The 12204-nt window shown below is 38.3% G+C and overlaps 1 long non-coding RNA gene across 1 annotated transcript; it reads right to left on the reverse strand.

Moving 5' to 3' along the window:
- Positions 1-1536: 1536 nt before the first annotated feature.
- On the reverse strand, positions 1537-1927 carry LOC120747542. Its single transcript, XR_005699146.1, has 3 exons — positions 1907-1927; positions 1757-1759; positions 1537-1714 (listed from the first exon to the last, which is right to left on the reverse strand). It is a non-coding gene; the product is annotated as an uncharacterized LOC120747542 (long non-coding RNA).
- Between the last annotated feature and the right edge of the window lie 10277 nt (positions 1928-12204).

A 12204-nucleotide genomic window follows, 5' to 3' on the forward strand; every position in this document is an offset into this window, starting at 1 on the left:
GAATCTCTTTATGCACTTGTACTTGTAGTAAACTCTGATCTTTTACGGGATAGAGAAGGCCTTGCTTTGTGCTTTCATGCACCAGTGCAGTCACCTTTTGTCTCAGTACCCAAATCGATCATAAAAACCTGAACATGATTCATATCAGGGATTGTGGAGGTTTCATACTTAAAGCTAGTAACAAGAATTCTTCTGTGTTTAGTGTCACAGATGAAAGGAGGTGATAAACTACAAATGAATACCAGCATCATCAGTCAGCATGTAAATAATAAAGGGACCATGCTTGCATAACCTCCTTTAGATTCTTGTTTTCACAATCTGTTCAGACCATGTGGTTCAAAAGTTTCACTTTCACAATTTCATTGTTTGGTAGTGTTAATGTTAAGAGCTGAATGAACACATAAAACAGCCAGTATATGACAAAATTAGCAATAAACATAAGAAGTAAATGAACTTTGGATCATTAAATTGGTTGGAGTGAAGAATGAAGTGTGCAACTCATCCTGTCTTTCTTCCTTTATTAGTTCTGTTTTCTTTTTAAATGTGATTATTTTATGGCACCACTAACACCACTGTGCTCCTGGTCAGCACATCCAAACTTGGACATTCCAAAATAAAAGTCTTCTGTTGTTGGATCTTTGTTTTGTTAGTGCACCTGAAGGCATCATTGCAGCAATATGGGAGAAATAATTTCAAAACTCAGAAAATGTTCATCGTTTCCTCCATTAGCCAAAGGCTGCAGACACAAAAATGTCAGAACTGTCAGTGTCAGAATATTTAGAGTTTGTTTATTGCTTCGACTCAAGGGAGTCAGAATGAGTTCAGAATGACTGTTTCTGGTTACAATTAATTTGTGAGGTCTAAATCACCATCAGTAATGATAAGTAACCCTAACCCATTACGATTAGCAATACTTGGGAGTACATATTTCAAAACCCCAAAATGACTGTCCCAGCATCCCGACAATAAGGCTGTTCGCTGATCAAATATCAAAATCACAGAGAGACACCTAATGGGATAAAACAACATCCCATTACATTAATATTTTTTTCCTCTTTTTGCCCAGACTTATCACTTTATTGACCAAGATTTGTACAAGCCTAATTGACTTTTTGTTGTAATTTTAGCTGCAAATTTTTTTTTTTAAAAAGTCTCCTCCTTCAGGAACAATTTGAATTTTCTTCCTTGCAAAAAGGACTAAGGTTATGTGAAGCACACAAAATCTAGTTAGAGCTGATTCTTTCTGTCTGACTTCAGACAGCAGTACCTTGTGAATGTCTTGTACAACCATGATATATCGAATATCTCTGTAAAGCTTGTCTTGGCTTTTTTCTGAAACCCTTCTAATTTTGTCTTTAGCACAATGGAGTTATGGTTATTTAAAAAGAGCTTGAGGAATGGGCCCACCATGGCATATACCACGAGGCAGAGGTTCCCAAAGTGTGTGTGTGTGTGTGTGTGTGTGTGTGGGGGGGGGGGGGGGCTGTATGAATTAAAAAAAAAAAAAAAAAAAAAAATGCTTGGACACTGCTTGCATAATTGAAAGGTTTATGACTGTGCTTCCACACAAACGCAAAGCAGAAGCTGAAGCACCGTCAAATATGTTTCCAAACCGACTTCCCTCCAAGCCAAATAGTAGAAAATATGATGAAGCAAATCTTCCCTTTGGCTTCACCTGCAAAAGTGGCAAGGTAGGTATCCCCGGCAGAATTAGCTTCCCCTGATCTGTCCAAATCACAAACAAACAGTATCCAACTTTCTTGATTTTAGTTTACAAACACTTCTTCTAATGACTAACTACTCCTGACATTTTGAAGATGTTAGCTCTTTATACAGTAAAGTTACAGTGGAATACAAATAACATCAGGCTGATCCTACCACGATTTGTTCCCCCTGTCCAAATCACGGACAAACAGTATCCCACAGTTGTTTATGTTTTTTAGCCCATTTTGCACAGAGAGGCATTTTTTGAAAAATGGATTGATAGCAATATTGAATATTATTACCAGAAATGGGCAGTAACGCGTTACTGTAATCTGATTACTTTTTTCAAGTAACGAGTAAAGTAAGGGATTACTATTGCAAAAACCGTAATTAGATTACTGTTACTTTCCCGTAGGAATGCTGCGTTACTGCGTTACTAAAACCGTGACTTTTTTGTGAGAATGTCTCATGACAGTGACGTAAGCGAGTGCGACATTCGTGACAACAGCTGTGTGCAGATCGACAATGGATATGTGCGAGTGCGGAAAGAGTATGAGCATGCAGCGTTTAAAGCGTGGAAGTACTGACCTTTGAGTTTGATTCCATAAAAAGTGACAAAAACATTAGTGTCCGTTGTGCGTGGGAAGAAAACTTCTTTTTACAGCGAAAAAAACCCCCCTCTAAACAAGCACCGAGTGAGCTACGACGGAAATCCACTGGCGGATTCTTCCACTGACCGCTGCGGCACACCTGCACCAGGGTAAACCTCCGCCTACCGCAGTCCTGCTTTACAGGTGAAAATAGAGCAAAAGGACCGCTAGTCTTTATTTATTTTCTGCTGTGTTTTACTTGCATCTATTTGAAAGACTGAGTGTAAACACACAAAAAATATTTTATTTTATGTGCTGGAATGTGCAGAAAATAGGTTTAAATGTTAAACTAATTTCTTCAAGTCAGAGAATGGTGCATATAATTACATTTTTGCTTGATGCATAAAGTTAAAAGATTAAAACTGATAAAACAAGTTAAAAAAAAGAGACTTTTCCATTTGATTACATTTTGTATGATGGATTATGCAGAAAAAGTAGAATTGGGCTGAAAGATCTATCGCTTTATCACCTATTCAGGTTGTAAATCCTGTTTTTAAAAAGTAACTAAGTAACTAAGTAATTAATTACTTTTGAAAATAGGTAATCAGTAAAGTAACTGGATTACTTTTTTGGGGAAGTAATCAGTAATTAGTTACTGATTACTTTTTTCAAGTAACTTGACCAACACTGATTATTACACAGGAAAAAAAACAACTACACGTAAAATAATTACACCATGACGCCTCTGCCTTTCTAAATGGAGGAACAGTAACTGTGTGTGTATGTAAGCGTGTAAAACTTGAAGCTAGCAAGACTAACAGTACCATTATTTTGTCTCTATCCGCCATTGTAGAAATTCATCCCATGTAAACAATAAATAGGCACACAGCGTGACGTGAAAGGCGCATACCTTTGACGTTGCGTGACGAACTCCATATTCCTCGTCCACAAGTAAACATAAAAATGGAGTTTTCGAAAATCTCCAACCTGACAGGAGTTTTAAAAAATCTCCATTTTCTGTGATTGGAAACGTCGTTTATGTGTAGACGAAAGGTGTGAAGGTGTGGACGTAGGTGTGGAACCTGCATTTTCCAAAATACCGGTCTAGGTGTGGACAAGGCATAAAAGAATTGCTACCGTAGTTTATTTTATTGCTGCCTGTAATTTATTGCAGTTTACTTTTAATTGTGTAATTGTTTATTAAATGTGTGTGAAATAAACAGCAATGGAGTTTGAAAACAAAATATGGGTGTGTGGTTGGAGAATGTGTTTGTGTGTGTGTGTGTGTGGGGGGGGGGGTTCTTGTAGAACAAAGGGGGGCCTAGCAAAAAAAGGTATGGTAACCACTGCCATAAGGGTTAAGACACAAAAGTCCTTCACAGCTTTAATGAGCAACAAACACAAACACACAAGATTTTAAAGAATGTGATGAACTGAGCATGCGGTATATATTTAATCTGCCTCACCCTCTTCATCAGCACTTTTGGAAGAAAAGGACATGCTGTGGTAAAGTCTTTTATTTTAGTACCCTGACCTGTTTTGCTGTCACTGATGGTGGGCTCCACGAAGGGAGACACGATATTAACCTTTCTCTGGGATACTGAGATACTACAGAGTTTTGTTTTAGTTATAAGTCTGTAAAATTCAGACTACCAGAATTGTGTGGTGCACCCAATTTACAGCTTGATCTTTAACTATAAAAAAATAATTCACATAAACCATGTCTGCACGAACAGATATGCGTGGTGCAACAGCGCCACCTGGTGTATATTATTATTATTCTATTTGTTCTGCACGAATTTGCACAGCTCCCTAGTGCTAAGAGTAACTCATGAAAACAGTCTAAATCCTTCCATAGAAACGTTATTAATACTTTTAATTTGATTATGCATTGTTCAAGTTTAATTCTGTTATTTTATGCACACTGTGATTTTGGTTTTTAATTGCTTGTAAGTGCCTTAAAAGGTGCCTATAAATAAAATGTATACTTGTTGTTATTATTATTATTATTATTATAAGTGAAAACTAACAGTGCCACCTGCTGCACATTATTATTACCATTATTTTAAATAAAATCCCATTCTGGTATTCAGTACCAGTATGAAGAGTAGCTCCTCGTGGAAATGAGATTTTCTAAAAAAAAAAAAATAAAAAAAAAATCCCCTGAAAGTTGGGAGTAAATCCTGGCAAAAAAACCAAACAAAGACAAAAACAAAAAAAACCCAACAAATTTCTAAGGTGAAAAACTGGAAAGTGCATACCAGCGCTGTCATGCACTGCCTGATGATGCTGGTATCCATGTGCTCATTTGCTTATTCACTTCAGTAAATCTGTGAAATTGGAATAGGAGAGTTTCCCCTTCTTGGTACACATATACCAAAAACTTTGACTCTGGTATGGTTTTTTTTTGTCTTACTTGTGCACAGGTACTGATAAAATATGATTTTAGTGGTGTGTGGAAACACAAAGCAATGCTTACTGTATCCTTTAATGGGCCAGAATTTACTGTGACTGGTATCATTTTTTAAAAGAGATTTTTTTTATTATCAGTGCATAAAGAGGTTCCATTATAGATTTAACTTGTCTCACCACAGTTAGGTGAATCAAAAAACCCTAGGTCCAGTTAAGTTGGTCAATTTGTAAACAATCATTTTAGCAGTTTTAGGAGAAGAATGAATGATCTGTGGTCCTAAAAGATCCAGAAGCAGATGATAGCAGACCTGATAAATGTACTGTTTAGACATGGTGAAGTTATAGATGTCTAACTAAACTGGAAACATACTTTAGCTCACAAAATGTTTAAAAACACAGACGTGCACAGGTAGTTTCTTATTTCCATGCTGATAGTATGCCTTGCATTTATTTACCATTGTGATATTTTTATTGGTATATTTTATCTATTTGATATAAATAAGGGGAAATTCAGCTCTCTGATCGACTGCCTCACTTCTGCCTAGACACTAAATTAAATCATATCAATAAAACAATTCAAAGCAGTTGCATCACAAATGAAGTCATATGATTTTTTTCAAGTGATACAAAGATGTATGTTTACTTTAAAATCTGCTGTTTTGTAATTTGACTAATTTGTGCTCTGCTCTGTGTCCACTTGATGGCGCAGTTTCTGCAGTACCTTGTGAATGTCTTGTGCAACCATAATATATTGAATATTTCTGTAAAGCTTGTCTTGGCTTTTTTCTGAAACCCTTCTAATTTTGTCTTTAGCACAATGGAGTTATGGTTATTTAAAAAGAGCTTGAGAAATGGGCCCGCCATGGTATATACCATGAGGCAGAGGTTTGTAGAAGTTGCCATGTTACCCTAGCATCCTGAATACAGTGGCCGTAATGGCCATTACTGTTCTACCAATTCGTATTTTACATACCGTTAGGTCCATTTATATTTGGAGTGATACAAGTTTTTTTTTCTCTTTTTTTGAAAATATTTTTATTGAAAAAAGAAAACAACAGTACTTGCAGCTACCGAAATACAATTAACCTTTCTTCATTTTCCTAAGTGTGTATATATATATATATATATATATATATATATATATATATATATATATATATAAGAACAAAAAACGCATTCTAAAACAACAAAGACCCCCCCCAGATCAACACAACCATCAAACATGTTAGAGGAATATAACAGTAACAGAAGTACATTTAAACAGGCAATTCCTCTAGACTAGCAAAATAAGAGATAAAGGGTTGCCACTTGTGAAAAAATTTGGCTGTGCAACCTCTCAACATATATTTACTTTTTTCAAGTTTTAAAAAAAACATGACATCTTTAAGCCACCGGGAAATAGTAGGATACTTAACAGACTTCCAATGCAACAATATTAGACGTCTCGCTAATAGGGATGTGAAGGCTATAATATCCTTTTGTGTGGAATCAAGTGTAAGTGAGCGAACAGGAATCCCAAATACAGCAATCAGAGGACAAGGATGAAGAGTTACCCCAAGAACAGTTGACATAATAGCAAAATACCCTGTCCAGAAACCTTGTAGCTCAGGACACAGAAAAAACATGTGGCTAAGGTGACAAGGAGAACGATAATAATAATAATGGATTGGATTTATATAGCGCTTTTCAAGGCACCCAAAGCGCTTTACAATACCACTATTCATTCACTCTCACATTCATACACTGGTGGAGGCAGCTACAGTTGTAGTCACAGCTGCCCTGGGGCAGACTGACAGAAGCGAGGCTGCCATATCACGCCATCGGCCCCTCTGGCCAACACCAGTAGGCAAGTAGGGTAAAGTGTCTTGCCCAGGGACACAACGACCAGGACAGAGAGCCCAGGGATCGAACCGGCGACCTTCCGGTTACAGATGTGATTCCCAACCCCCTGAGCCACGGTCGCCCGCATGATGGCATTTATCACATTTATTTTCCACTTCTGGATACAATTCAGGAAGTCTAGACTTAGAGAAATGCACCCTGTGTATGACCTTAAATTGAATAAGTCCAAGACGAGCACAGGAGGTGGAAGATCGTATCCTCGCTATAGCCTGTTCCCAAGACTCCTCATGTATTCGAATTCCTAGTTCTCCTTCCCATGTACACTTAAGCTTAACATTAGAGTGGTTACTAAAAGATAGAATAGCATCATAGAGTTTCGAAATGTTTCCTCTGTGATGAGGAATAAATGATAACGTAGTTTCCCACTGCTGTTCTGGAGGTAAAGAGGGTAAATTTGGGAAACACTTGGCAACAAAATGTCGAATTTGAAAATAGCGAAACAAATGGGTAATAGCGAGATTATAACGAGAAGACAAATTGGGAAAACTATCAAACTCCATCCACATATACAAGTTTTGTTTTTTTACCTGTTCATTGAAACATATCCTAATTATAGTTATTTTTGTAGCTTCACACATGAGGAATATAGTCACTTCCTGTTTATTGAACCTTGTGTCACACGTTACAGGCACAGCTTTGTACAGCTACTCTTCTTCTGTAAAACTCAACTTGAAAGTGTTACTCATTTGTTTTATGGCTGTTCACATAGTGCTACATTTTGGAGAGAGCTTGAAAATTATATACTGTGCAAAACAACATACGAAATCAAAATTGAAGGGAAGAACATTACCACTTATTTTGAAACTAAAGGAAAAAAAAGTGCCATTGTCAATCTTTATATCTTATTAGGGAAATTCCATATACATAAATGTAAATTTCAAAACTCAACCCCATCATTTAATTTGTTTTTGATTGAAATTGAATATTACTTAAACTCTCTTAAATTAACTTCCAATAAAAAAGGTTTATCATTGATTGAAATTCATTCAGAAATGTTTAACGAATGAGCTGTCACAACTTTCAAGTACAAAGTTGTTATGAAGTCTGTCACGTTCCCCCTTTTTTTCCCCCTTTATTTATTTATCCTTCTTATTTCATTGTACTGTATATTGTTACTCTTATTTGCCCTGTATGTCTACTGTACAAACTGAACTGGAATGACTGACTGTTCGTTTTATAATTTCAAATAAAGTTTGGAAAAAAAAATGTTTGAAAGAAAAAAAAACAACAACAACAAACCATCTACTCTTCTTCTACAGTCTTACATGATGTTCCCTTCTAGCACAGCCTCAATACTCCCTCTGCTGGCATCACTGGTACTGCAACACAAAATGTCCTATGTCAACAATAGGGCTGGGTATCGTCACTGATTTCTAGAATCGATTCAATTCCGATTCACAAGGTCCCGAATCGATTCGATCCACGATTCGATTTAATTCGATTCGATTCAATTTAAATCTGGGAAATTTTGACAGTCAGAAATATTATAATTCAGATAAGTACATTTACATATTTTTGTATCAATAAAAAGGAAGCTGACACACACAAGACTTTATCACAGGTGTAAGCGTCACAGCAGATGCTTTTGTGTCAAAGTAGCTGAAGATAAAACACAGAAAAACATGAAGGTGATTTTCCTGGCCTGGGATTTTATAAAAATATTCTGCAGTACATCAAAAACGAAAGAAAACCATTAATCAACATATGGACATCACCTCTGATGTTACAGCGGTTTTATTAGAGACACGGCTAAGCGTTTTGCATTTTGAATAATTTTAAAAAGTTTAAATTTGTTCAGTATTGAACAGCAGAAATGAGGTTTTCTTTTCGGAAGAATGTAAAAGGGAAAAAAACAGCGGCCGACAGCGCTGTAAACAACAGTAGACTTGTGCGTAACAAGCAAGCGAATAATGAAGAAAGGGAAACTGTTCTTGAAGTACAGAGAGAGAGAGAGAGAGAGAGAGAGAGAGAGAGAGAGAGAGAGAGAGAGAGAGAGAGAGAGAGAGCTGTGCATCGCGGTGGAAGCAAAACAGTAAAAGTCAGAGTGAATTCATGACGATGTTTATGTGAAGCGTTTGGATCTTCTTTTGCTGCTGGTTCGGTCAATATTGTTTGGAGAGAGATCAAACTAACAGCTTTATGATCGGCTCATAAAGGGCGTGAACACAAAGCGCGGACCTGCCGACAGATCAGAATCAGCGAGCTGTCGGCTTTCAGCCCCGACCGTGAGAAAGGCGACATCGAACTGATTCTGATCCGCGGGTCGCGCTGTGTGTTTAAGTCTATGTGCAGAATCCGTGTTCCTGCTCTCATTTACTGTCTTAACTGTTTGGTGGTTCTTGAAATTTTGTGAGATGTCACCTGAGATTCTGGCATTTTGGGCAAAATAAATTTATATTAAAAAATCGATTCAGGATTTTAATGAATCGATTTTACGTTATCCAAGCCAGAATCGATTTTAATCCATGAATCGATTATAAAAACCCACCCCTAGTCAACAACCAACCTACTCTTTGTGCGTCTCCTAGGGTGACCATACTGTATTTTGATTTCCAAAAAAGAGGACAATTGGCTCAGACATCAACAACTTTAAAAATACTGTTTGTTTAAAGAAAATTTTAACATATTTAAACCTTGCAGTTAATGAATGGTGAAATAAAAAAATGTCATATAGGCTTTTAGTCAAAAAGTGAAAAAAAAACCAAACAAACTTAAAAACCTCTGGAATGAAATAATGGTACAGAAACAAGGCCTCATCCGTATAAGAAAAAATACCAGTACCGGGAAGGTACGAGGGAAATTTCTTTTGCAGTTTGCCTGAGAAATAGTTCGTCCAGAAAAATAACGTGAACTTAAGTTGACGGTACCTGCAATAAACAACTGCCATATATATAAAACACCCAGCACGCCCCTGCGGGCGGTTTTATCCTTCAAGCTCGGGTCCTCTACCAGAGGCCTGGGAGCTTGAGGGTCCTGTGCAGTATCTTAGCTGTTCCCAGGACTGCGCTCTTCTGGACAGAGATCTCTGCTGTTATTCCCGGGATCTGCTGGAGCCACTCGCCTAGCTTGGGAGTCACCGCACCTAGTGCTCAGATTACCACGGGGACCACTGTTACCTTCACCCTCCACATCCTCTCGAGCTCTTCTCTGAGCCCTTGGTATTTCTCCAGCTTCTCGTGTTCCTTCTTCCTGATGTTGCTGTCATTCGGAACCGCTACATCGATCACTACGGCCGTCTTCTTCTGTTTGTCTACCACCACTATGTCCGGTTGGTTAGCCACCACCATTTTGTCCGTCTGTATCTGGAAGTCCCACAGGATCTTAGCTCGGTCATTCTCCACCACCCTTGGGGGCATCTCCCATTTTGACCTTGGAACTTCCAGGTTATACTCGGCACAGATGTTCCTGTACACTATGCCGGCCACTTGGTTATGGCGTTCCATGTATGCCTTGCCTACTAGCATCTTGCACCCTGCTGTTATGTGCTGGATTGTCTCTGGGGCCTCTTTACACAGCCTGCACCTGGGGTCTTGCCTGGTGTGATAGACCCCAGCCTCTATGGATCTTGTACTCAGAGCTTGTTCTTGTGCTGCCATGATTAGTGCCTCTGTGCTGTCTTTCAGTCCAGCTTTGTCCAGCCACTGGTAGGATTTCTGGATATCAGCCACCTCCTCTATCTGCCGGTGGTACATACCGTGCAGGGGCCTGTCCTTCCATGATGGTTCCTCGTCTCCCTCCTCTTTCTTGGGTTTCTGCTGCCTGAGGTATTCACTGAGCACTCGGTCAGTTGGGGCCATCTTCCCAATGTATTCTTGGATGTTCGTTGACTCATCCTGGACTGTGGTGGCGACACTCACCAGGCCCCGGCCCCCTTCCTTCCACTTAGCGTACAGCCTCAGGGTGCTGGACTTGGGGTGAAACCCTCCATGCATGGTAAGGAGCTTTCTTGTCTTTATGTCAGTGGCTTCTATCTCCTCCTTTGGCCAGCCTATTAACCCAGCAGGGTACCTGATCACGGGCAGGGCACTTTAAAAAAAGTTTCACCTACAACAACTAACAATCAGCAACTAACTTCCAGAAGTTTGCACTGCTGAATCCCACAAAAAGACAAATGGGCCTAAAAATAAAGCTAATTATTTATTTACATCTCTGTACCTCTTTATTTTACTAGCTGCTGTTTTGAAACAGATTTATATAAAAACCTATTTTGTCAGACATTTATTCCTTGTTGGCTTCATCATTGCCTTCATCTTAGCCTTTTCCCTCTTTGCCAATGATGTTGCTAACTCATTTGGCACAGCCGTGGACTCACTTTGCGTCAGGCATGTATTCTAGCGACGGTGTTTGAGACCCTGGGGTCTGTGCTTCTTGGGGCCAAAGTGAGCGATTGAGTGGACATGTACAACGGCTCTGAGCACTGATGGCTTGATATTTCAGCTCAATGTTTGGTGAGTATCTGCAGCGTATCTTTGAATTTGAACTTTACATTTGAACTTCAACCCTTTAGACAGAGCATTGAATGCAGAAAATGTTAAAATACCTTGCAGTAGTGTTAGATTTTGGTGGCTGTTGAACATGTGTAGAACACATTGAACACAACAGGATGCATTAGCACAGGGGTTCCCAAACTTTTTTTGCTAGGCCCCCCTTTGCCTTACAAGATAAATTCTGTCAGGGAGACCTACCTTGGCACTTGTGCAGGTGAAGCCAAAGGGAAGCTATGCTCCATCACATTTTCTAGTATTTGGCTTGGAAGGAAGTTGTTTGGAAACGTATTTGGCAATGCTTCATCTTCTGCTTTGTGCAGTGTTGGGAAGGTTACTTTCAAAATGTATTCCACTACAGATTACATAATACATGCCCCAAAATGTATTTTGTAATGTTTTCCATTACATTACGCAATGACAGTAACGTATTCTGAATACTTTGAATTACTTAATATATTATCAAGCTTTTTAGAACTACATAACAAGGAAATTACATCATTCACTTAGATTACTGATTGGCAGCGCTAACTCGAAATTTCGAGTTATTAACTCAAAATTTTGAGAAAAGTAAGTCAACATTTTAGAACTACTAATAAGTCAAAATTTCGAGAAAGACAGCTCGAAATTTCGAGTTATGGATACTTTTTTTTTTTTTAGTGGCAGAAACGGGCTTCCATACTTAACAGTTTGTTTGTATTTTAGGCCACTTAGGCAATCATTCAAAATATCTAACTGAAAGGATGAACCATTTCTGTGTCTGTAGATAACAGACAACATAGCAAACAAAAGCAAAGAAAGAATAAAAGTGGTTGTATCAAATATTGACTTTCAAGCTCGTTAGAATTAAACTTTTTTCCCTTTCTATATTGTATTTTCATGTATGACTGCACATTATTTTTAATTTCTTTCACCTATTCAATTTTTTTCCTAGCATAATATAAAGAAATGATGGGTGTCTTAAGACTTTTGCAAATTAATGTGTACATTTATTAGAAGTTAATGACGAGGAGTACGTTCCTCGATTTAGCTGACTCCCCTGTTTGAAGTTAAAATGACTTTACTCCTCACTTGAAGTATCTCCAGGACCTCCATGTGGCCACGGACCATAC

Source organism: Simochromis diagramma, unplaced genomic scaffold, assembly GCF_900408965.1.
Source record: "Simochromis diagramma unplaced genomic scaffold, fSimDia1.1 OVJJ01000596.1, whole genome shotgun sequence".
NCBI lineage: Eukaryota > Metazoa > Chordata > Actinopteri > Cichliformes > Cichlidae > Simochromis > Simochromis diagramma.